At 46.7% G+C, this 24,496-nt stretch overlaps 1 protein-coding gene and 1 long non-coding RNA gene across 6 annotated transcripts in view; one reads left to right on the plus strand and one right to left on the minus strand.

Moving 5' to 3' along the window:
- Positions 1-10,047, plus strand: part of ZHX2 (zinc fingers and homeoboxes 2) — a 164,095-nt gene extending 154,048 nt beyond the window's left edge. For all 5 annotated transcript variants that reach the window (XM_040494347.1, XM_040494344.1, XM_040494346.1 and 2 more), the window contains one exon: positions 8,754-10,047. The gene's annotated coding sequence lies outside the window, so the exon portion shown is untranslated. The remainder of the gene's footprint in view (positions 1-8,753) is intronic.
- On the minus strand, positions 333-23,807 carry LOC121042932 (uncharacterized). The gene is made up of 3 exons (XR_005796544.1): positions 23,567-23,807; positions 17,157-17,186; positions 333-435 (listed from the first exon to the last, which is right to left on the minus strand). It is a non-coding gene; the product is annotated as an uncharacterized LOC121042932 (long non-coding RNA).
- Positions 23,808-24,496: the final 689 nt, after the last annotated feature.

Below are 24,496 nucleotides of genomic sequence, written 5' to 3' on the forward strand. Positions count from 1 at the left end.
AAATTACTTCACAGCTTTTATGAACCGAACACATGGGTCTCTTGAAATTCATAAATATTCAGTGATGCCTTTATTTAAACACATATTTATTTAGGAAGCTGCAGTTGGGTTCAGTTGTTACACATACGATAATCCTGAAAATAATGCACAGTTTCAGCTTCGTAAAAGGTGTTATGGGATGTACGTATGAGAAAGAGAAAAAGAGAGAGAATGAACTTGGGCGAGCAGCTGAGAGCAAACTCCAGGGTGGGGTTTCCTCCTCTGTTGTGGTTCAGCATCCCCTCCGCTGAAGCTTCACAAGCTCACGACAGCATTGACTCGGGCCAGGTTCACTCAGCCTTGAGGGCAGACAGAAAGGGACTCCTTACTTTTGAATTGTGTTGTGATGATTCATCTTCCGGGGTCAAACAGTTATGGAGCTATCCATTGAGAGACCTGTCGTGGTAAGAGGCTGAACAGTAAATTCCTCCTTTCCTAAAAATGAGTCAGAATACTTCAGCCAAACATTGCCAGACATATGCCTCAATGTTTGGCCAGATGGAATATCCCAGTACTCCTACTACTAAGAATTTCTATATACCGGTATATGCCATGTACTTGGCATTCTTCTTAGCACATCCATTAAATCATTTAAACCTCACTTCATCCCCGTGACATAGGTATGGCCTTCTTCCTGTTGTGCAAAGGGCAAAACCGAGGCTCAGAGAGATGCGTGGGTTCCTCAGCTAGCAGCTGGTGGCGCCCGGAGGCCACCTCTCATCTGTGAGGCACCAGTGCCTGACCCAACCACAGTTGGTACGACTGCCATGGGTCAGGGCAGACCAGCAGGACTTGACTCTTAATACTATAGTCAAACATGAATACACAGTGACTCGTGCACTAACTTGGCTACCTCCCAATTCCTGACAGTTTCCAACTCATGATTAGGGATGGCTTTGGACAAGAGATAAATTTCGTGAAAAATATTTTCCAGGGTTCAGCTTGCTTAAAAAATTCAAGGCTACCAACTGGTGCATCCTGGCTACACTTTAGGATCCAGGATATGCGTGCCCCACAGTCTGTTCAGATTAGCTGTCTAAATACAGATATTTGAATGAGTGGATGGATGGATGGATGGATGCATGGATGCATGGATGAAACTGTAATTATCTGTTTCTCTGTCTCTCCCCACCAGACCCTTGAATGTAGGGACCATATCCTATTAATCTCTGAGTCCCTAGTGCCTAATTTGGAGGGGGTGCTTAATAGCAATGTATTGAACCAACCTGAGAATTAACAAACATAGTTGACTTTCAGTTGTCTGGAATCTGGTATTTCAGTCCTTTGCTCCTCGTCCTCCTCCTCCTCCCCCTCCCCTACCACCCCCTCCCCACTCCCTCTTCCTTTCACTTCTCGTCCTCCTTCCCTTTTCCCTCCTCCTCATTTTCCATCACTCATTAGCCTTATTAGCTGACAGCTGACAGAGGAGAGAAGTTGGGGACAGTTTGCTTTCTGTGCATGTGAGCAGCTCCAGGAAAAGGTCTGCTGGAGAAACTCACTGGTTATTTACTGGGTGATGCTTCTCAGGGACTGCCCATTAGCCTCGCAGCCCTGGCACCTAATGGAGAGTTAACTGTTACCACTTCCATTTGCCTAATTCTGGAGCTTCTCACGCTAGGAATTCTCACTGTGCTTTGGGCAGCTTGTAGCAATTTAGGAATCATGAAGTCTAAGTTCCCTCATTTGTCAGAGGAAGGATGTGGGCCCCAAGGAGAGGAAGTAACTGGTCCAGAGACATCCATAATAAGTGATTCGACCCATTTATGCATCAGGTTATTTGTGGAATGCCTCTGGCGTGCCACACTCCAGGTGTGTTCAAACTCTGAACATCTGTGGTGCCCAGCATGTTCCTGCCCTCATGGAGCCCACAGTCTAGTGAGGGATGAAATTTTAACCAAACAAAAAGGAGAGATTGCCATGCTAACAGGTTTTTTAAAGGAAAGGTACACAGTCTGTGGGAATATACGATAGGGGAATTTGACTTGATTTGAGTGGTTGGGGGAGGCTTCTCTGAAGAGATAATTAACGAGTTAAAATCCAAAAAGTCAAGTATGAGTTGGCTGAGCAGAGAAGAGGGGAAGTAGCCTTCCATGCTGAAGATACAGCATACTCAAAGGCCCTGAGGCCAGAGGGAACTTCACATCGGGGGCCCTAAAAGGTGGCCATTGTGGCAGTGATTTGCCCAGTTCACACTTCACAGAAGTTCATGGGTTAAAAACCAGAGTGGTATGTGACCTACAAATAATCCAAATGTCCCTTGAAACTCCTCTACCTCACCAGTAAAGAAGACTGTATGTGATTCAGTGTGTATGATCCTGTAGAGAAAGGTTAGATGCTCTGAGATACTCAAGGAAGGAGTAAAAGGAAGTCATGTTGCAGATATCTGGGCATTCAGACCTTCCTGCCATAGTGGTAAATGGAGGATGGATGCTGGAAAATTCTAGAGCATCCACATGGCCATATGTTTTACTTTATTCTCTATTATTAGTAGGTCTCTATAACTTTAATACTTAACGATATTAGTTAACTAAGGCTGCCAGAACAGAACACTACAGATTGAGTGGCTTAAACAACATTTATGTCCTTGCAGTTCTGGAGACTGAAAGTTCAAGATCAAGTTTCCAAGCAGAGTTGGTTACTGTTGTGGTCTCTCTCCTTGACTTGCACGCAGCCACTTCTCTCTGTGTCCTGTCCTTTCCTAGTCTTTCCTCTGTGCCTGTGCCCTCCTAATGTCTCTTCCTCTTCTTATAAGGACACTAGAGCCCCACCTCATGACCCTCATTTAGCCATAATTACCTCTTTAAAGGCCCATCTCCAAATACAGTCAGATTGGGGTTAAGGCTTCAACATATGAATGGTGGGGTAGGGGACATAGTTCAGCCCATAGCACTAATAGAATTGTCTGTTGTTGTTAGGATTAAATGAAATAATACAAGTGAAATCCCCTAAACAAGGGCCCAGCATTAGCATCAGCAGTTGCTTAGTTGCTGGCTCTGAATTAACAGTCTTTTTTTTTTTTTTAGTATATTATGATTATTTTTAATGTTTACTTATTTTTTTTTAATATATTTTTTAACGTTTATTTATTTTTGAGACAGAGAGAGACAGAGCATGAACAGGGGAGGGGCAGAGAGAGAGGGAGACACAGAATCTGAAACAGGCTCCAGGCTCTGAGCTGTCAGCACAGAGCCTGACACGGGGCTCTAACTCACGGACTGTGAGATCATGACCTGAGCTGAAGTCAGACTCTTAACCGACCAAGCCACCCAGGCGCCCCAAATGTTTACTTATTTTGAAAGACGGTGGGGAGAGGCAGAGAGCAAGGAAGAGAGAGAGAGAATCCCAAGCAGGCTGCACACTGTCACCACCGAGCCCGATGTGGGGCTTGGTCCCATGAACCATGAGATCATGACCTGAGCTGAAATCAAGAGTTGGGTGCTCAACCGACTGAGCCACCCAGGTGCCCTGATGCTTTTTTTTTTTTATGGAGAAGAACTTGGCTGAATACCTTCCAACTTGGCTTTTTCAGTTGGGGCCCCACTTGTACAAGCTCATGCTGTTGTGTATTAATCGCATCTCAGAGAGGTGGGGGTGAGGATGGGGGGCAATGACAAGGGGTAACATTTGCTGAGCCCTTACTGTGCCAGGCACTTTTCATGTGTTGATGACTCTCTGAAGTCAACACTATTCTTTTTCATTTTATGGCTGAGGAGAACGAGGCACAGAAAGGTAGCTCATCCAAGATCCTTCAGCTAGAAAGTGGGGGAGCTGGCATTCAAACCCGAATCCACATGCATAAACACGTCAGGGGTGTGCCTAGTGAGTTTAAAATATGATTCTGTTTGCCCAAATCCTTTGGACTCCTCTAGATAATATCCTCTGATGGAAAAAGGGCAGGAAGAGCCAATAGCCCCTTTGACTCCTTCTCCCATTGAGCCTCCTTGCAAGCAGCCTGGGGGAGACTTGCCTGGCTTGTAAGTCTCAGCAATTTCCCCAAGCCCAGAGGCTCCCCAAACGGCTGCGGTGAAAGAGCTTTGGCCAGATATGCCAGAGTTGACCAAGGCCTGGCATGGGAACAATTTGAGATGGGATGGAGTCTTCCTGGTCCACTGGGAAATTGCTTAATCCCTCTCCCTGCCACCATGTTTTCCTTTTCCCAATTCTAATTAAAATCAGAGCATGCCCCCTCTCAAGAAAAGAAAGTTTGGCTCAAATATTATTAAGATAATAAATCACTATCACGGTGCTTGTTTTTCTGTCTCCCGGAGTACAGTATTACTCTCTCCTGAGTCCGCGGGGCTTAGGGAAATCCCTACAGAGCAAATTAAAGAGACACAGAAACAGGTATCACATGGGAAAAGAATTCTAATTTTTTCATGTTTCCCCAATGGGTAAAGTAATAAGCATATTTTGCTGAAGAATTAGACAGTACTTTTTAGCCTTCCAAGTTGTCCCCAAGATAGAAAGGGACTGCTATGAAGGCAGAGGGTTCTCTGTCCTGGGCAGTGTTCAGGAAGAGGCTAGACATCCACTTGGTAGAATAGTGGCCATAAGCAAAGGGCCCGACGATCTTGCTGTTTCCTCCCAAAGGGGAGATCCGGTGCTCTAGGATCAAATAATCCATCGGGTCACTGGTCCTCTGCCTTGGGGAATGTCTCCGTCCTAGTGGTAAGATTGCGGATAGAAGCCCAGGGGATTAGCAAGAGGCCACACAGTCAAAATCACTGTGCTACTCTACAATAAAAACCCGAGATGGGAGTTTGTCACCAACGTTGTGTAACCAGCCACCCCTCTAAGAGCAGCGTGCTTGTCCCATTTTTCTTTCACTAATGAACGCCGGGGCATACTGTGTGGGCCAGACCCAGAGTGGGGCGGGGGGCCAGGGGTCAGCAGTGAGCACCGCGGGCCCCATGCGTGTCCTCAGAGGACGTACAATTAACCAGGCAGTTTGAAGACCGCGTGACACAGTTGTGCTGGAGATCCCTGGTGCAGGGGCGTTTGACAAGGAGACCTGAGGGTGCTCGGGGGCAAAGCCTTCCGGGGAAGCAGCCTGTGGCTAGGACGCGCTGCCCAAGGGGATGTGACTGGGCCACCGGCTGTGTCCCTCATGGGGAAGGGAAACCGCCCCGCCTTCTGTTCCCAGCGGCTTCCCAGCCTCCCTTTTGAGAGCATTGCCAGCCCCCGCAGTCCTGCCCGCTGCCGCACACCCTGGGAGGGGTCAGAGGAGAGCTGAGATCCCAGGGTGCTCCCAGGGCCCAGAGCCACCCTCGGACATCTGGGGTCTCTGCAGAAGCAACTTGGTGTCCTTTTCTCCGGGTCACCCTTTTGCCCTCTGCAGTCCGTTTGGGAAGGGGGTGGGGGGTGGTAAGGGCTTTGTTCAGTATTTCTTTTCTTCGTGAATACACCTGTTTGGAGGCTTATGTGTGTTGGTGTCCACAAGAAATGACACAAGGGAATCATAACACATCGCCCGATGAAGAACCACCTTCATATTGAGGCATATCTAAAAATGTGAGTTTTTGCCATTCGCTTGAAGAGACAGGGTTCAGTTTCATTTTTGAGAGGGAGAGAGAGTAAATACGTGTATACACACACACCCCTAAGGCCCCAGTTTTACACCTGGCCTTCCTCAAAGGAAAATGAAGCAGTGTTTCGGGAGCACCTGCATGCCTGGCACTCCCCACCTGTAACCCCCGCCCCCAGCGGCCCAGCAGGTATGGGGGGATGGAAGTGAGTCTCAGGGTGGTTAAGGAAGTAACACGGACACACAGCTAGGAAGTGGCAGGCCCTGGATCCCAGCTACTCCGACCCCACGGCTCTTTCCACTCTGACCCACCACAGCCAATACCCACAGTCATATGCTGACCTGATGCTCTGCAGCCTGGCTGGGAGAAGGATGAAGAATAGCAGTCTACCCCCCTTGGGCCTTGTTTCCCGGGCTCTTGAGAACCGCTCAGGTGGACACCCCACCAGAGGCACCCCCTTTGCAAGGGTGGTGAAAGACCCTGTTTGCTGGGGGGAAAGCCAGTTCCTTGGGGAGCGCAGGAGGAGCCTGGCTCTGGTCCCTGTGCCCACCCGGGGATGCATGTGGCTCTCCGTGGGATCAGCAGTAGGCACGTGGACCTCTCTGGGTGCCCAGAACCGCCAGCCCCTGCCTTTGAAGCCGACGTGCTCTCCCTGTCCCCAGGTGTCTCCATGCAGGGGGAGACTGTGTGAGTAGGACAGGGAGCCTGGACCCCGATCAGGTGTGGGAGGAGCAACTGAAGTGGGACTGACCTTGGAGGAATGCAGGCTCCACCACTCGCTACATGCCTGACATCATTTAATCTCAGCCCCTGTTTCTTCACGCCACGGTAGGCTTAACGGTCTGGTTACTATAAGGAGTGGACGGGATGCATTAGCATTAGCACCTACCATTGGGCCTGGCTCGTAGTAAGTGTGAGAGAAATATCAGTTCCTGTCACTGTTGTCACAACCAAGGTCATTACTGTGACTGTGCCTCTGAGAAGTCTCGTGATTCAGGGGATTCGCCTTTCTTCCCGGAGCTTCCCTCCTTTTCCTTGTGAACTGAGTGATGTGACAGCACCACCTGTAAGGACCCCTGTGGTTCTTACAGTTCAGTGACTTTTGCGGATCACTTTCAGGCGGTACCAGATCCCAAGGACACCCCCGGAATCTGGTTTCATCCACAGACGTTTCTCTCACCAGTTGGCTTCTTAACTCCAGCATTCATTCTCCTAGTCAGAGCACCTAGGAAATGTGGGGACAGCTGACCTCCTGACATTAAGAAAGAATGACCGTATAGGTGACCTGCTGATACCTCTGGCTGAGAAGTCAAGTCTGCTTGCTCTTGGGGTCCCCTGTGCTAAAGGCACTTCTTAGGGTCCTCTCCACTAGAAGCAGCCATTCCAAGAAGGAGGCAAAGAAAAAGCCAGTCGCTTCAGGAATCCACAGATCTGATAAACTTCCAGCCTGTCATGGAATACTAGCTGTAGTCCTGGGCCCTCCCCTCGGATTCCTTTCCCAGGAGCTCCAGATCCTGAGAGCCCACAAGGGTAATCATGGCGGTCTGTCTTTCCTTCCTCGGGCTGCCTTAAAGTACCACAAAGCAGTGGCTTAAACAACAGAAATGTATTCTGTCACAGTTCTGGAGACTCAAAGTCTGGTGTTGGCAGAGTTGGTTCTTTCTGGGGGCCGTGAGGGAAATCTGTTCCACGCCTCGCTCCTAGCTTCTGCTAGCTTGCTGGCAGTCCTTGGTGTCCCTTGGCGTCCCTTGGCTCATAGATGCATCACCATGGTCTCTGGCTTCATCTTCATGTGGTGTATTCTCTGTGCGAATCTGTTTCAGTGTCCGGATTTCCAGTTTATAACGTCACCAGTTCTGTTGGATGAGGGGACACCCTAATGACCTCATTTTAACATGACTATTTATCCCTGTAAAGGAATTTCCAAATAGGGTTTCATTGTGAGATACTGAGGATTAGGACAACAGTATATCTTTTGAAGAGACACAGTTCAACTCACAAGAGGGTCCTTGTGCTGTTTTAATAACATCAAAGAACATAAGAATTAAGCATTTCTCCATTCGGACTCTTAATACTGTTGGTATGTTATAAGCAGACACTCTGGAGATTGCCTGGGTTTGAATCCTGACGGGGCCACTTCCCAGCTGTATAATCTTGGACAAACTGTTTAGCCTCTCTGTGCTCAGTTTCCTCACCTATAAAATGGGAACGATGGTCACACACCTCTGAAGGTTGATATCAAATTAAAAATGCACTTAAGGGGCACCTGGGTGGCTCAGTCGGTTAAGCATCCGACTTTGGCTCAGGTCATGATCTCGTGATCTGTGAGTTCGAGCCCCACGTCAGGCTCTGTGCTGACAGCTCAGAGCCTGGATCCTGCCTTGGGTTCTCTGTCTCCCTCCCTCTCTGCCCCTCCCCCACTCGCACACGCTCTCTCTCTCTCTCTCTCTCAAAAATAAACATTAAAAAAAATTTTTAAATACACTTAAAATGTTTCATCTTGTTATGATCACTGTTCTATACCTTACCATGCTTGGAAAAGGCTGCAGCCAACAAAACCACAGAAGTCTGTAATACTATGTAGTATTGTCAGACTCTGGAACTTTAGGAGCCCCTGTGACTGGCTCCCCCTCCAGGAATGAGAAAAAGGCCTTGTAATGATGAAAAGAGTCACAGGCCACCACCTCCACTTGCCCAGAAAGTCATCCTATTTTCAAAGGTCTGTTTCTGGGGACGCTTCCTGTGATGTCAGACTGTACTCGGGAAAATACACTCTTTAAAAAAAAAAAAAAAAAAAAAAAAACTGGGCACCTGGGTGGCTCAGTCGGTTAAGCGTCCGACTTCGGCTCAGGTCATGATCTCATGGTCCATGGGTTCGAGCCCCGCGTCGGGCTCTGTGCTGACAGCTCAGAGCCTGGAGCCTGTTTCAGATTCTGTGTCTCCCTCTCTCTCTGACCCTGCCCCGTTCATGCTCTGTCTCTCTCTGTCTCAAAAATAAATAAAACATTTTTAAAAAATTAAAAAAAAAACTGGCCCCAAACTGGGGCACTTGTCTCTCCTCTAAGCCCTAGGATGGCTTTGGAAGGGGTCCTCCCCAAGAGAGCCAGGAAGAGTGACCCAGCCGCCTTCCACCCAGGGACTGATCATCTCCTGACATCTCTTCTCTCCGGTTTTGCGTTGTCTTTCTAGGGAAGTCCGTCAGAACTGCATTGCTGATAAAGGGGACGCTCTGTCTTTGAGGAAGGAAGAGGACCTCCCTCCCCGGCCGTGGGCCACCCTGGCCAGAGGCTCCAAGTGGAACCACTTAGCCGGCGTGTGGCTGCTGGGTGCCCCAGCCTTGACACACACCCCGCCCGGAGGACCGGCGGGAATTGTTCATAGTGCCAAAGTCCTACTACTGCGTTTTCAATGGGTCCTTGTAAATAGTTTGCTCCTCTGCCCTGGCCCCCACTTCTTGCTATACTGGAACCAATTTGTACGATGTGGGAATTTTGTTACCTTTTTAATCAAGGGCAACGTCCTTTTCCAGCACTACCATTGTAAGGTTTTTTCCAGGAGGGAGGGCTGATCACATGTGCTTTTCTCTTTTTCCTTTTTTTTTTTTAATCTTTATTTTATTAATTTTGGGGAGGGGGGGAATGTTAGCATTAGTGCCATTATATCTACTGGATTTTAGGTAGGGAGAGTTCGTTTTATTAAAAGTAGTTTGAAATTTGGGAGATTTCTCCGTGGGAAGGGCTAGGATTTGGGCTTCTGTCTGAACTTTGAGAGGGTTTTACAGATGGCACATCTTCCAGATCAAGCCCATTTTTGGTTCTCCCTCCCCCACCAGCCACCTCTGGGGTCCCTGTTTAGCCACGCACAGGGCTTTCCGAACTGCCAACAGGTGGATCTGGTTTTCTCCGCCGCCTGGCCTCTTGGGCTGACCTTGGGCGGAGCCAGCACCAGAGAACTAGGGAGCAGGTGGCTCCCTCTTTCAGCGTCTTGTTAGATACCAGCAGAAAGGGCTTCCACATTTCTAGCATTATCGTTACTTTTGTGAAACTCCAACAAAAAGAGGTCTTCCTATCTAGATGGTACAAAAATGAACAACTTTGGTTTTGATTTCTGTTCCTAACTGCCTTTTCTCAGTGTGGTATTTGACAAGATTTCAGCCTGAAGCCTCACCATGATCTGATTTTTTTGTTTGTGTTTGTTTTTGGGCCAATTTTAGATTCCTGAGTGCACTTTTGTTTTTTGTTGGTTTTTTTTTTTTTTTTTCCCAATTAGTCCTAACTTTTAAAGAGGAAAAACCAAGAGACATATCTGGTGTAAATGTTGCAATATGAATTGTGTTTGCAACCCCCTCCCCCCACCCCATCCCCCATTTGGGTATACTGCACAAATAAAATGCTAGGGAGTTTGGAAAAAAAACATTTTTTCTAACTTGTTGCTCATTTGTTGTAACTCAATAAAGCAGAGACTAAACATTTTTATAACCTTTTCCTCTGCTCCTGTTCTTTATTGCTGCCTGGCTTCGAGGGCATGAGGTTTCCAACTCAGCCACCTCTCATTTCAAAGCGGTATGACAGATTCATTTGACATTTCTCATTTTCTGTCTTGGTGAGGTCCGACAGCACAAATGGGACTTTAAAAACAGGGCGTACATGTTGATGTGGGAATCGGTCACATCTCTTGGACACAGAGAAGTAAGTGATAGGTCCTCCCTTCTCCAGGGTCTTCACAAATAGATTCATAAAATACTGCGGAGAACAGCATGAGTGGGAAGGAAATCTGCAGGCCACGTGCAGGACCACTGCTCGCCCTCTGGTGACCCGAGGTAAGTCACTCCCCTCCCTGGGCTGCTGCTGACAGGTGACTGGGACACTGCCATTTCTCAGAGAAGGCTGGCTTTTGCGTCTCTGCCCAGGTAAGGTTTAAAGAGTCCCTCACTGCTCAGGGGTGAGGCTCATCTGCCCGGGGATTTTCAAGCTTGGGCAGGCACCAGAATCACCTGGAGGGGCTAAAGTTTCTGATTCGGTAGGCCTGGAGCAAGATCCGAGAATCTGTGTTGCTAACAAGTTTCCAAGGTAAGGCTGATTCTGCTGGTGTGGGAAACCCACTTTGGGAATCTCTGGTCTAGATATTTGATTTTCCAGGGATGTATGGACTTTGGGCCAGTTTATCTAAACTAAGCATGTGTATAAAGCATGTGGAAGTATATTCTTCAGACAGCCCTCCCACTTCCCCAAACATAGGAAACATTGAAAAATCAGATATTCTGAGCAAGTTGGCCTTCTCTGGAAGATGTCCTCCATCTTGAATATTGTAGAGTTCTGGCCTTTGGCTACAAAACCATGCAGTCCTGCAGCAGCCATGGTCTGGGGCTCCGGCTGCCTGGGAGATACCTGCCCACTAATCTCTGCACCCCCTTTTCAATCTCCATCCCCTGGTCCCCTACACAGTCAGGAGGCAGAGGTGCCTTCTGCTTAGCGGAATCTGCTCAGTCCCCACCAGCCACCCCAAAGCTCATGCTCCAGATACTACCCTCCCACCGGGACCACTGCAAAAGCAGCTGTTCTGTGTTCCAGTGTCGCCCACCCTCCAAGGCTCCCTGCCTACAAGGCAGGATGAGACGGAAGCACACAAGCCACCTACAGCTGCAAAACATAAGGAGCCAAGGCCGTGCAAGTGCCAACCCCGAACGTGCGGGACCCCACGAGTGGCTGCCTCCTTAAATTTTGTGTCCTAGGTGCCATACTTGCCTCACCCTAGCCCTGCCCTGTCTGCCACACTTGCCTCCAACCCTGCTTCATTTTCCTCCATCTTATTTTCACAGCGTGTCATCATCTATCTGTTTACTGTCTTTCATATCCCACTGCGTTACAAGCTAGCTTCAGGAAGACAAGAATTGTGTCTGGCTTGTTCCCTCTCCCACATCCTCTGGCCCTAGCACAGTGGCAGGATGTAATAGGTGCTCCCTAAATATTTGTGGGATGGACGGATGGTGGGTGGATGGACAGACGGATGGATGGACAGATGCATGGATTTAGAGTGCCAGCTCGGCAGTCAGACAAACCCAAGTTTGAATCCCAGCTCTATGGCCCACGAGATAGGTGATCTTGTGGGGTTTATCTGACTCCTCACAACCCTGCTTCCTCATCTGAGCCATGGAGGTGCAGATCTTTGCCACAGGGCCAGTGTGAGGATTAACTACACTCAAATACGCAAAGTGCCCAGTGCTCTACAAATGTTCTTTCCTCTTGTGCCGCTCTGACCGAGGAGTGACAGCGGGCCAGGCAGTGTGATGGCTGTGCCTTTCCGTGCCCGGATGGGATGTCCATGTGAGAAAGGCACACAGGAAGAAGCCGGATGAAGTTCTAGGAGATGATATTCCAGACACCTGTGCTTCTGGCTTTGGAGACTTTGCCATGTGTAGCTAATACTCTCCTTCCTTCCATTGACCCCCAAACTCTCCCTACACCCCTCTTCCAAAAAATCCCCAAAATCCAACATACAATTTTCTTATTAGGAAAAAAAAAAAAAACAGTGAAAAGTGGCTGTAGCTCACTCATTCTCGGTCCCCACCTGCACTGCCTTTCCTGTGCGTTCCCAGCACTGGACCTTCCACAGACCGCATCTCCCCATGCCGTCCTGTGCTTCCAGCCCATTAACGAATGTCGGACCAAATCCGGCTTCCAGCTTCTCCCTTGGCAGGCATCTGCCTTCCGCTCCTGCTATTTACTGCCCTTGCAGTCGCTTGTCACTCTCGAGCAACGTAAATACATTCTTCAAGCAAGGCAGCATGAGATCAGCCATCAAATGCCTGAAGAAACCAAAGGGAAAACCAAAGCCAGAACATTTGTCTTTTTATTTTAATTTCTGCATCGAAGACAAAGCCTGGATAATTGGTTGCAGTGAAAATACACAGGGAAGATGGTTGTGCTCTTTTAACCATCCAGCAAAATGCATGTCAAGCCATCTTTGCCCGCCTGGGGACAATTAAAGGTGGCAGAAGCTAGGAGAGGTTCTTGGAGGAAAGAGATGGACAGGATTCTCACTGAGGTGGACGAGAGCAGTGGAGTGGGCTCAACAGCTGTTGCTTCTGTCGGCCCCATACCTCTCTGCACTGCTGCCCCTTCCTCTGGGGTTCACTCCTCTGACTCCGGGGGTGGGGGCTGCCCATCACGGTGACCAGCCCCTCCCACGGGACAAGCCAGGGCACCCCAGCCCCGTGGCAGTGTGCTGCAGGAGCGCTCTGTGCTGGGGGAAGAGCTCCCTTTTCCCATCTAGATGACAGTGTGTTATTAGCCTGGAGGCGCCAGCAGCCGGAGCCCCTGCCAGAGACAGGAAGCCAGTAGTTAGAAAGAAGCCAAAAAAATCAAGAAAAGGAGAAGAGCAGTGAAAGAAAGAGATGGCGGTGGTGACAATGACAATGCAACATCATCTGAGTCCCTGGACCCCGCCATTCCCAAGGCCAGCATCCTGTCTTTCCAGTTTCATCAAAACCAACATATTTCTTTTTGACTTAAGCCAAAAACCCGTTACTAGAAACTCCGTTCTGATGGGTTGATGATATGACGAGATAAAAATCAACGGAAAGACACTGAATGGACATCGCCACCCGTGGCTGGTGTTTCCCTATTGGATGGCTGGCCTCTGAGTCCTTGCTACTCAAGTGTGTTTCCTGGATCAGCAAGCGGCCCCGGCCTCAGCCTCACCGAGGTACTCATGAGAAGTGCAGAATCTCTGGCTGGCACCCAGATCTGTTGACGCCGAATCTGCGATTCGATACTGACCTTAAGGTGATCCACGTGTTCATTCAAGTCAAGAACATCCCCCCGCTCTATTCTGAAGGCACTGAAAGTCTCCTTCCCCACCTCCTGCAGCACACTGGCTGGGGGTTGGTGGGTGGAATCGAATGCTACATCACACCACAGAAACTGTTTTCAGAATGTAGACTCCAGGGCCTTGAGGAGCGAGGAGGCGAGGTCGGGAACAGGATGGAGGGCACGTGGTGCCCCAGGTGTGGGCACGCTTGTCCTTCTAGGCCACCTGGTGCACTGCCGCTTCTAACCAACAGCTCTCGGAAATGACAGCTCTCGCTGGCCTGCCACAATACAGGCTGGAGAGAACCAGGAGGATGTCAGTTCCCTCCTACTGATTCCTGAAAGCTCCCGGCTGGAGTGCCTCGCAGCTGGATGTACTTACAAACCACAGCAGCGACACCATCTTTGTCCCTGAGGGGTTGATCAATAAAAATCAATTTAAAAAAAAAAAGGACTTTGGTGCATCCCAGGACACGTAGCGAGTCAGGCATCCCGCAGAGTGCAGGAGGTGCACTGCCCTTGACTTTGAGGAGGGGGGAAACAAAGGTGTCCATCAATAACTCTATCACCTTCGCCCAGAACAAGCCCCCAAAGCGTTACACACTTCCTCAGTCTGGATCCTTGGAGAAAAGAGACAGAACACTGAGACTGGGTAATTTAGGGAGAGTTTACGAAAAGTTTATTGTTTACAAAGGTGTGGGCAGAGTTTGGGGAAAACAACAAGGGAGGATGTAGGGAGCTTGGCCTGAACGGGAAAGGAATAGGGCAGTTACTGGAACCCACAGAGGGCAGATGTACAGAGGAGGCTACCTGAAAGGAGATGTGACCTTCAGCAAATAAACCACGGTGACCCAGCAGGCACAGAGTCGGGGGAATAAATACCCTGACTTCATTCTCCTTCTGTCCTCTGCCCTCCTGCCACCGCCTTCCAATGACCAAACCCAATCAGACGTCAGAAGGCAAGGGGATCTGTCAATCCAGCCCATCAGAGACTGGCTCCCAACACACAGAGCAGGTGAGGTAAGGGTAGAGGGAGGAAACAGATGATCCCACACACAGATCAGTCTATTGGCTGGACCAAAGATGGCAAATATGCACCAAGCATGCCTTATGCCCTACTCCACACCTGTGACAGACATTAATAATCGATGTGCCTTTCCCTGCTAGGCTTGGACAAACTTTCAAAATATTTAACACAGAACTCTCCCTCGAATCTATTAATCTTGGAACGTGGTTGCCTAGCTAATATCCATCCCCTCATTCCTCCTTGCTCACAGAACCAAGATATTGCCCAGGCACTAACATACCCCAGCTCCCCAGGTGAGAAACTCAGTTTCCCCTGCAGCTAGGAATGGCAAATGACACAAAGGCAGCAGGCCGCTGCATAGCTAGTGCCACTCTCCTCTCTTCCTTCTGACCTTGTATGCACTGGTGATCTTTAGACTGTGTCTCTGATAGCCTCATTGAGCCCCCGAACCTGTGCCTCAGATGAAAGTTTCAAACTATTTTTTTAATCGAATTATAATTGACATACAATATCCTATTAGTGTCAGGTGTACACGATGGATGATTTGATATTTTTTACATTGCAAAATGATCACCCTGCCAGGTCTGGTTACCATCCATCACCATACAGAGGTATTGCAATGTTATCGACTATATTCCCTATGCTGTACATTACATTCCTATGACTTGCGTATTTTATAACTGTACATTTATCCTTCTTTAATCTCCTCCACCTATTTCACCTGTCTCCCCACCCCCTCCCCTCTGGCAATCACCAGTTCTATCAGTGAGTCTGCTTCTGCTTTCCTTTGTCCATTTGTTTTTTATAGACCAAATCTAAATGAAATCATATGGAATTTGTCTTTCTCTGACTTACTTCACTTAGCAGAATACTCTCTAACTCCCATCCATGTTGCCACAAATGGCAAGGTTTCATTTTTTCTGGCCAAGTAATATTCCATTATATGTATACTGTATTATACATTATATATCATATAATGTATTTTTATATATTATAAATATATATTTATATATTATTGTGACATTTATATTTAATATTTATATATTAATATATAATATTTACATATAATGTAATTATGCATTATATAAATAATGTGTAAATAAAATTATAATGTATAATATATATACACACCACATCTTCTTTATCCATTCATCTATCCATGGACACTTGGTTGCTTCCATATCATGGCTATCATAAATAATGTTGCAGTACATTATGCAGTACATAGGGGTACATATATCTTTGCAAATTATGTTTTTATTTTCTTTGGATAAATACCCAAAAGTGGAATGGCTGGATTGTGGGGTAGTTCTATTTTTAATTTTCTGATAAAACTCCATACTGTATTCCATAGTAGCTGCCCCAATTTACATTCCCACCAACAGTGGATGAAGATTTCCTTTCTAAACTTCTTGATATGAAAAGTAAATCTCTGTTTGACCCACCACCCATTGGATCTGTCTGATACTTGCCATCAAATGCACTCATAACTGACACAAACCCTGTGTGCCATACATTCTAGAGAGATGTGAATCCCTTCACTCACACATGTACTTATTTATCCCTGTGCTAACTGCCGGGTGAGAGACAAGTGAGGCATAGTCTGTCTCCTCTTCAAGGAACCTTGATCTACATTTTGAAAGATTGGTAGGAGTTTGCCAAATGGATAAATGAGAAGAAGGCACACGAAGCAGAAATGAGTGTATGCAACGTCGGAATGTTAAGTACTAAGAATCCATCTAGCAGTCTATGATGTGTAAAAAAAGAAGAAACCATCCCTTTCGAACAACCAATTCTGAAAAACAACCAATTCAATTCAAACCCGGTCGTGAAAAAAACAGAAGTGATTATCTACTTGGAAAGAACCTGAAAAACAGCCAAAGATTATGCTATTTCCTTGTATGATGGGAAATCAACAAGTGGCTTGGGATTTCCCAAAACAAATAAAATTTTATATAAAACAGATGTAAAGTGTATGGAAACCAATTTGACAATAAATTTCATATATAAATAAAAAAATAAAAATAAATAAATAAAACAGATGTAAAGTGAAACAAAATGTATTTGAAGTCTTTTACCTCAGACTCGCTTCCCACAGCTGAATTTGGGTCGCAAAACTTGGAATCAGGTCGGTACTTCCAAATGTATCCCCCAATTCCTTGCGCATGCCCTTTCTGTGGCCACACCGGTCCGCCTGCTGATTACTGAACACTCCCTGGGTCCGTACAGTTTCCCAGCTTAGAACCCCCTCCCCAGTTCTTGCCTAACCCCCTGTTCTTCCAGGCCGAGGTGAAGATCCACCAGACCCAACAAAGGTAAATCTTGGGTGACAGGAAGCTGGGTTTAAGGAAGACACATAACCCCAGGCTCTCAGAGAGCCCTGCTGTTCTGAACTCCAGGAGTTCACCATCAACAAGATCTATTCTAACCACACATGGGTTTGTTGTTCACCTTTCTCTTTGTGTGACGCTCCTGTAGTCAGGAAGTGGGCTGAACATCGTTTGCTTTTCCCTCCCAGCATCCCTTCCCCTCCCTTTCAGCCACACTCACATCCCTCCCCACTGGGGACCCCTGGGCCCTACCCCTTCCCCACACCTGCTCTTTCCCCGGGGCCAACTACAGGCTGTCAGTCTATGGGCACCAGCACACAGCAGCACCCTCCAGCCATGGGGAGTCATGTGACTCAGGCCTAGCCAATCGCAGCACTCCTCTCTGACCTCCGCGTGGGGGGAGGGGGAAGCGCCAAGGGGTACTCACGTGACTCGAGCTGAACCAATCAATGATTTTCTTGAGGCTTATAAAAATTTGAGCAGCGAGGGACAGGGGGAGAAAAAAAAAAAAAAAGAAGTGCGGGGTCATTAGAGTATTCAGATCCAGCTAACCCTAAAGTTAGGTTCACCCATGTTTCCCAGTTAGTGAGCCAATAAATCCCCGATTTGCTTAAGTTAGTTTGAGTTGCCTTACTATCATTTGGAAATGAAAGGGTTGCGAGTAAAACCCGTACTGTTACCCCACTGTCCAGCAGATGTCTGCGGAACTGACCACAACTGGAAATGCAAGGGCAGATTAGAGGACATTTAAAAATTTATTGGCAGGGCGCCTGGGTGGCGCAGTCGGTTAAGCGTCCGACTTCAGCCAGGTCACGATCTCGCGGTCCGGGAGTTCGAGCCCCGCGTCAGGCTCTGGGCTGATGGCTCAGAGCCTGGAGCCTGTTTCCGATTCTGTGTCTCCCTCTCTCTCTGCCCCTCCCCCGTTCATGCTCTGTCTCTCTCTGTCCCAAAAATAAATAAACGTTCAAAAAAAAAGAAAATTAAAAAAAAAATTATTGGCTATGATTCCATGTATATGAAATGTCTGAAATGGGCAAATCTATAAAGATAGAAAGCGGTGGGGTGTAAAGAAAGGATTAGGGGTAAGGGCTAAGAGCTGTGAGAGTTCTTTGTAGGGTAATGAAAATTTTGCAGCATTGATTGTGGTGATGGTTATACAACTCTAAATATACTAAGAGCCATTGAATTGTATGCTTCAAACAGGTGAATAGCGTGGCATGTAAATTATATCTTGGGGCACCTGGTGGCTCAGTTGTTTTAGCATCAGACTCTTGATTTCGGCTCAGGTTATGATCTCATGTGAGTCAAATCTGGAGTTGGGCTCTGTTCTGACAGCACAGAGCCTGCTTGGAATTCTCTCTCCCTCCCTCTCTGCCTCTACCCCACTCATGATCTCTCTCTCTCTCCCACATACACACACACATACGCACACACACACACACACACACACACACACACACACACACTGTTCAAGCCTGTCGTGAACCACACCCTCCAGGTTTTCTCTTGCTTGGTGCCTTTGTACCTGAACTTCCTTTTTCTTCCTTCTTGTTGCCTGAACTTCCCTTTTCTTCCTTCTTTACCTGGCAAACTCCCCATGACTCATGCAAGTCCCCAAATGAGTATCATGTCTTCCAAGAATCCTCTCCTGACCCCTTCCAGCCAAGTCCTCTGTGCTCCTAAAACCGCTTTTGCATGTCTTTATTATAATTCTATATACTGTCCCTGTGTTTGTCTGCCATGTAAGCCTATGGAGGCCTCCTTGTAGACAGAGTCCAGCCCCACGGGGACAAGGCAAGCATGCATTCAATTGTGTGTTGTAGGAATAAATCTACACTAGCAATATCCCCAGCTTAATTAGACAAGGGATGGTAGTAAGATATTTGAAAAAAAAAAAAACTTGTGGGGAAACATCCATAATGGGATAAAATGTATAAGTGTCCACAAACTTCTTCCCTTCACGCACCTGCCCAAGAGAACCTCTCTAATTGGCGGCCTAATTCTCCTTTCTCCTCTGTCTCTCTGAGAGACAAGTTTCTACATTTTTTTTTTTTTTTTTTGGTTAAGGGCCTGGAATGAGCAAAGAAGGACAGCAGCAAAGGTGTCAATGGAGGAGTAGAAGGACTTAAGGAAAAAGGTCTAATCAACCTGTGTAATAAAGAATGGAGAGAGAAAAGAGACGAAGTTCAGGGAATAGAAGTCACTAGGGCTAGTGGAAAAGAAAGAATTCTTCGAAGAGCTTCAAATAGAGTGTAGCACAAGAGGGAACAGGTCAAGAGTCAAAACAGCGTACGGGGCGTGCTGTACAGGGTTATATATCTGGAAGCCTGCCTAATGTTCTTTCAGAAAGGTGAGAAAAAAGCTAAATTCCTTTTTTGTCATGTTTTGGCTTATTTGGACTGTGCTTCTATAACTGGTTCTAGGACTGGACCATATGGGTCACAGTTTCAATAGGGTTACATGAAGTTTCAGTAAATGCAAAATGAAACTGGAAAACCAACTGAAAGCATTTCCTGCTATTAATAGGATAGAACTCATTACCCATTTCCATGGACCATACTTGTCTTCACATTTCCTCATACTGTTCTGCCTGGTGAGAATTGTGCTTCCTGGAATAGCAGAAACGTGGTTGAGCAGCAGAGGACACAATCATATGACTGTCCACGACAAGGCCACCCCAGGATTCAGGATCCTGGATCCTGACCCTTGTTTCACCACAAGGGTGTATGACCCTTGGAAAGTCATTGCTCCTCTTTAAGCCTCATTTTTCAAATGAGGGGGTTTAGACCAGATGACCATCAACTGTTCATTCCAACTTGGAGATATGATTATAGGAGCCTGGGCCAATACCCGTCTTAAAAGCCTCCAGATTCCAGCTCCCAAACCCCCTACCCTCAACTGAAAGCTTTGGGGAGATTTTTTTTAGGACAGCAGTGAGCTAAAGAAACTTTGGGGCAATAGCCCTAAAGCTTTGGAGCAAAGATTGTCAGTGAGCTCCCCAGGGAGGGAACTTTGAAGAAGCATATGTGCCCACAAACAGCATTTAATTAAAGAGCAGCAAATGGCAGCATGGAAAAGCGGAAAGCAGGCTGTTCAGGAATATTTCTCCAAATGCGGAACATATCACTCGATATCCCTTCTCAAGCCAAGCAACGTTCACAATGGCTTTGTTAGAGACACAGGATGCCTTTGAGGTCATCTAACGGGTTGCTCTGGGCAGGCAGCTGCCCTCGCCCTAGGCCTGGACACAGTCTCCTAAGCCTGGACATAGTCTCCTAAGCACGGTCTTCACCTGGTGAGACTGGGGACTAAGTTGACCTTAGAAAGACAAATTCCTCTTTAAGGGATTGCTAAATCCATGTGTGCTCCACAAGTTTCCTGTGGTGTTTCTGACTCGTGTGTGGCAGATCGTCAGCAGATTGTGTAAGAATGGCTAGGACCCCAAGAAAGAAGTACTTCCAGAACACACGAAAATTGCATAATTTTCCCCACCAGCAGAGTAAAGGCTAGACTTCAGAACGATTTCCTCAAGATCGGATTTAGGAATGTGCCCAAAGCTACAGAAACTAACGAGTGCCAGAGCTGGAATTCGAACCCAGGGTTCTCTGAGACCAAAGCGCATGCTTTTATTTATTTATTTTTATCTTAATATTTTTTAATGTTTATTTACTTGTTTTTGAGAGAGAGTGTGAACGGGGGAGGGGCAGAGAAAGAGGGAGACAGAGAACCCTAAGCAGGCTCCGCGCTGTGAGCACAGAGCCCGATGCGGGGTTCGAACCCACGAGCCATGAGATCATGACCTGAGCCGAAATCAAGAGTCAGACGCTTAATCACCTGAGCCACCCAGGTGCCCCAAAGCTCAAGCTTTTAACCACAATGCTCTAGGCCTTCCTCAAACGGTTATTATGGCTCACGCCCCATTACAGCACTGGACTGATAATGCGGAATATATGCCCCGAGGGTTCTATACTCTGAGGATTCTTCCATTAGCTCCCAGGCCAGGGGAGTGGATGGTACTCAGTGCTTGGAGTCTGCCTCCTAAACCAATTTTTCTTTCTTTTTCTTCCCATCATTTGATGGAAGTTGCGAAGAATACCCAGCATCTATCTCTGGAAGAGCTCTCACACACTGTTTTATAATTATCCACCCATGTGACTCTTCCTCCTTCATTAGCCTGTGTGATCCCTAAGGCAAGGCTCTTACCTCATTCATCTTTACATCCCAATGCCTCACACATCGACAGACACTTGATCAAGGCTCTTGATCAAGATTGTGGGAAGAAAGCAGGAAGAAAGGAAGGAAAGAAGGAAGGGAGGGAGGGCAGGAGGAGGGAAGAAAGGAATTGAGTTGAATAAGATAAAGAAAATAAGGATCTAGGACATACATTTAAGGCTTTTCTTGTATAACAACCAGGTACAATACATAGTCTTGATCGGATCCTGGTTTGAACGAACTCTAAGAGATATTTAGAGGCAAAGGGGGAAATTTGAATATGGATGGATATTAGGAAATTAGTCTTAATTCTTAGGTATGTTAATGGTGTTGGGGTTACATAAGAAAATGTCCTTATTGTTTACAGATGCACAATAAAGAGGAGAAATGTCATGAATTATATGTCATGAATTATTTATTTGTAAATAGTTAAAATACTTCAGAAAACAAAGGATGGCAAATCAACAGTTGTTGGCTCTAGGTAATGAGTATATAGATGGCTATTATTCCATTCTCTCCATTTTTCTGAACATTTGAAATTTTTATAATACAAAATTCCAACAATGCACTTTTCCCATATAACCACAGTGCAATTATCAAATTCAGGAAATTATCATTGCTGAAATACTACTCTCTTACATACAACCCGTACTCCAGTTTGGCTAACTGGCTAACACTGCCCTTTAAACCAACTTTTTGTTCCAGAATCCAATCCTGAATCACATTTTGCAGTTCCTTGTCATGCTTCTTTGCTCTCTATCAATCTGAAACCGTTTCTCAGCCTTTCTTTGTCTTTCACATTGGCATTCTGTTTCGTTGTACTTGTGCAACTGTGACCATGACTTGATTCTCAACTCCTACAGGATTCTGGCAGGAACACAACAGAAGATGTTGTGGCCTCCACAGTGGGACACATCGGGAGGTACCAGATGTCAGTCATTGATTCAACAAACATGTACAGAGCATGTCCTAGGGGCTGAGTTCTGGAGTCCCCAAATGGAATCCAACCATGGCCTCACTAGTGAGGAAGACAGGAAGTGACTTCGTCCCAACCCAGAAGGAGCTGTCACAGTGAGCAAAGCACTCCAGGGCAGAGCACAGGAAGAATGGAGAAGGAGTTGCATTTGGAACAGTCTGGAAGGCAGGTGAGGAGTTCCCCAATAGGGATGGGGAAATGGGCCTTGCCAGATGGCTTTGGAAGCAGTCAGGAGTCAATGAGCCGAAAGTTTGGAGATTATAGGATTGTCAGATTGGATATAGAGATAGATAGCAAAATAATAAAGATTTTTTAATATAAAAATGGCATCCCGCCATGTACACTGTTTTATAATCTGTTCCTTTCACTTCACAACTTACTCTACACATTTTTTCCATGTCAACAAATGCAGCTTAGTTTTAGTGGATTTAAAAAAAAAAAACTTTTGTTAATGTTTATTTATTTTCTGAGAAAGAGAGACAGAGTGCGAACAGGGGACAGGCAGAGAGAGAGGGAGACACAGAATCCTAAGCAGGCTCCAGGCTCTAAGCTGTCAGCACAGAGCCCGATGTGGGGCTAGAACTCATGAGCCATGAAATCATGATCTGAGCCAAAATCAAGAGTCGGACATTTAACTGACTGAGCCACACAGGTGCCCCAATTAGTGGATTTTTAACTGAGCTATTTTGGGGACACCTGGGGTGGCTCCGTCGGTTAAGCAGTTGACTCTTGATTTCAGCTCAGGTCATGATCTCACAGTTCTTGAGATCAAGCTCCACGTCAGGCTCTGTGTTGATAATGAAGAGCCTGCTTGGGATTTTCTCTTTCCCTCTCTCTGCCCCTCTCCCACTCATGCATGCTCACTCTCTCTCAAAATAAATAAGAACCTTAAGAAAATAGAATAAATGAGCTTTCTCCAATGCACACTATGATTTATTTAGCCAATCTCTGGCTGATGGACATGCGGGCTGTTAACAATTATTTTGCCACTACGATCTTCTACCATTCTTGTCCCATTTCTCTGATTATTTCCTTAGGATAAATGCTGGAGAGGCTTTTGGCTTCCGAGGTCAAGGCCAAACCTAAAGGATTCAAGCCCTGAGTCAGAGAGGGCAGCATTAGGCTGCTAGTTGTTTTTCCTTATCCCTCCAGCCCCAGCAAAGCTCCCTAAAAGTCTGCCTCCTGCCTGTCTGAGCGGACTGTGGACCCAGTGTGAAAGTTGGTTTAAACTAACGACTCACACCAATTATTGCTGACACAGATCATTTAAGACTCCAGGTAGGCACATCAACATTTTCTAGACATAAAAGCTCGAACCTAGATAGACTAATATCCAGTACCAAGATGCCAGAAAGGAAAAACATGGACAAAAGGGTTTAGATGCCACTCTGCCTGGAGTCAGGGAAGGAGATGGAAGCTTCACACGGTTAGCACAACTGGGGAGGAAGAACACAGACTTCGAAGCCAGGTGACTCAAATCTTGTGGTTTGGAGCAAATCACAACCTCTCTGAGCCTTGGGTTCCCTTGGGTGTAAAATGGGAAGATAATGGCTGCATCGTGGAATTTTGTGAGGACTGACCTAGCCAACAAACACGACACACCGGTTTAGTGCTGGATGGGCAGAAGCCAAAGAGGAAAGCTTACTCACCACACGTGGTTCAACTGAAGAGACTTCATTGCAGGGACCTCTTACACAGGTGCAGGCAGGGTTCAGGGGACAAGCAAGGCACTCAGAGACTAGCAACAGTGGGAAGCCATTACTTTGCTAGAGTCACAGATGTAGCTGCTGCTGGTGACATGACCAAAGAAAGAGAAAACAGAGAAGAAATTCAACATCCCCACTCTTCCTGCCCTCCAGTCTCCTGCCATTGCCTCCCATGGCCAATCCTAACCAGGAGCCAGTGACAAAGGACTCTGGGTGATGCAGACCCACTCAGGTGCACGTTTCTATGTCAAGCATCATGGCATCAGGGATGCTGACTGCCTTGAGCAGCACATACAGCAGAAAGCAGTGGTGTTGCAAGGGTGCGGTATAGCCAGGTCACCGAAGAGGTCCAGGCTTGAGGAAGGCAAGTTCAAATGGACTCAAGTGGATTCTGTCCGGGAATCCAGGTAAATGAGCCATCGATTCAGAGACATCCAAACGCAAGGTGCTGGAATTCATCTAACCCATTCCCCTTGGTTTAGAGATGGAAAAAAAAAAAAAAAAAACCCCACCCAACATGAGTAGTTTGCCTAGTATCTTCTTCTAGCTAGTTACACATCCAGGACCAGAACTGAAATATTATGACTCCAGAACCAGCTTTTTTTTTTTAACTACACACATTATTACTGCAGCCATGAATCAAAGTTGTCTTTGGCAGAGCTATCAGTGCACTTATTCCGAAAGTAGCTGAGCCATAAAAGGTTAATTATCCCTTGTAAACTGTGCCCAACAGATGCTATGAGAGACCAAAGTAACCTCATCTTTGATGGGCTCAAGCTAGTAGGAAGTACAGTCTTCAGAGCTCAAGGAATAACGACGGGCAAACTTCCTCCAAACTCAAATTCTCAGGAATTTTATAAATACTTCCACAAT

Source organism: Herpailurus yagouaroundi, unplaced genomic scaffold (assembly GCF_014898765.1).
Source record: "Herpailurus yagouaroundi ecotype Mexico unplaced genomic scaffold, PumYag 186, whole genome shotgun sequence".
NCBI lineage: Eukaryota > Metazoa > Chordata > Mammalia > Carnivora > Felidae > Herpailurus > Herpailurus yagouaroundi.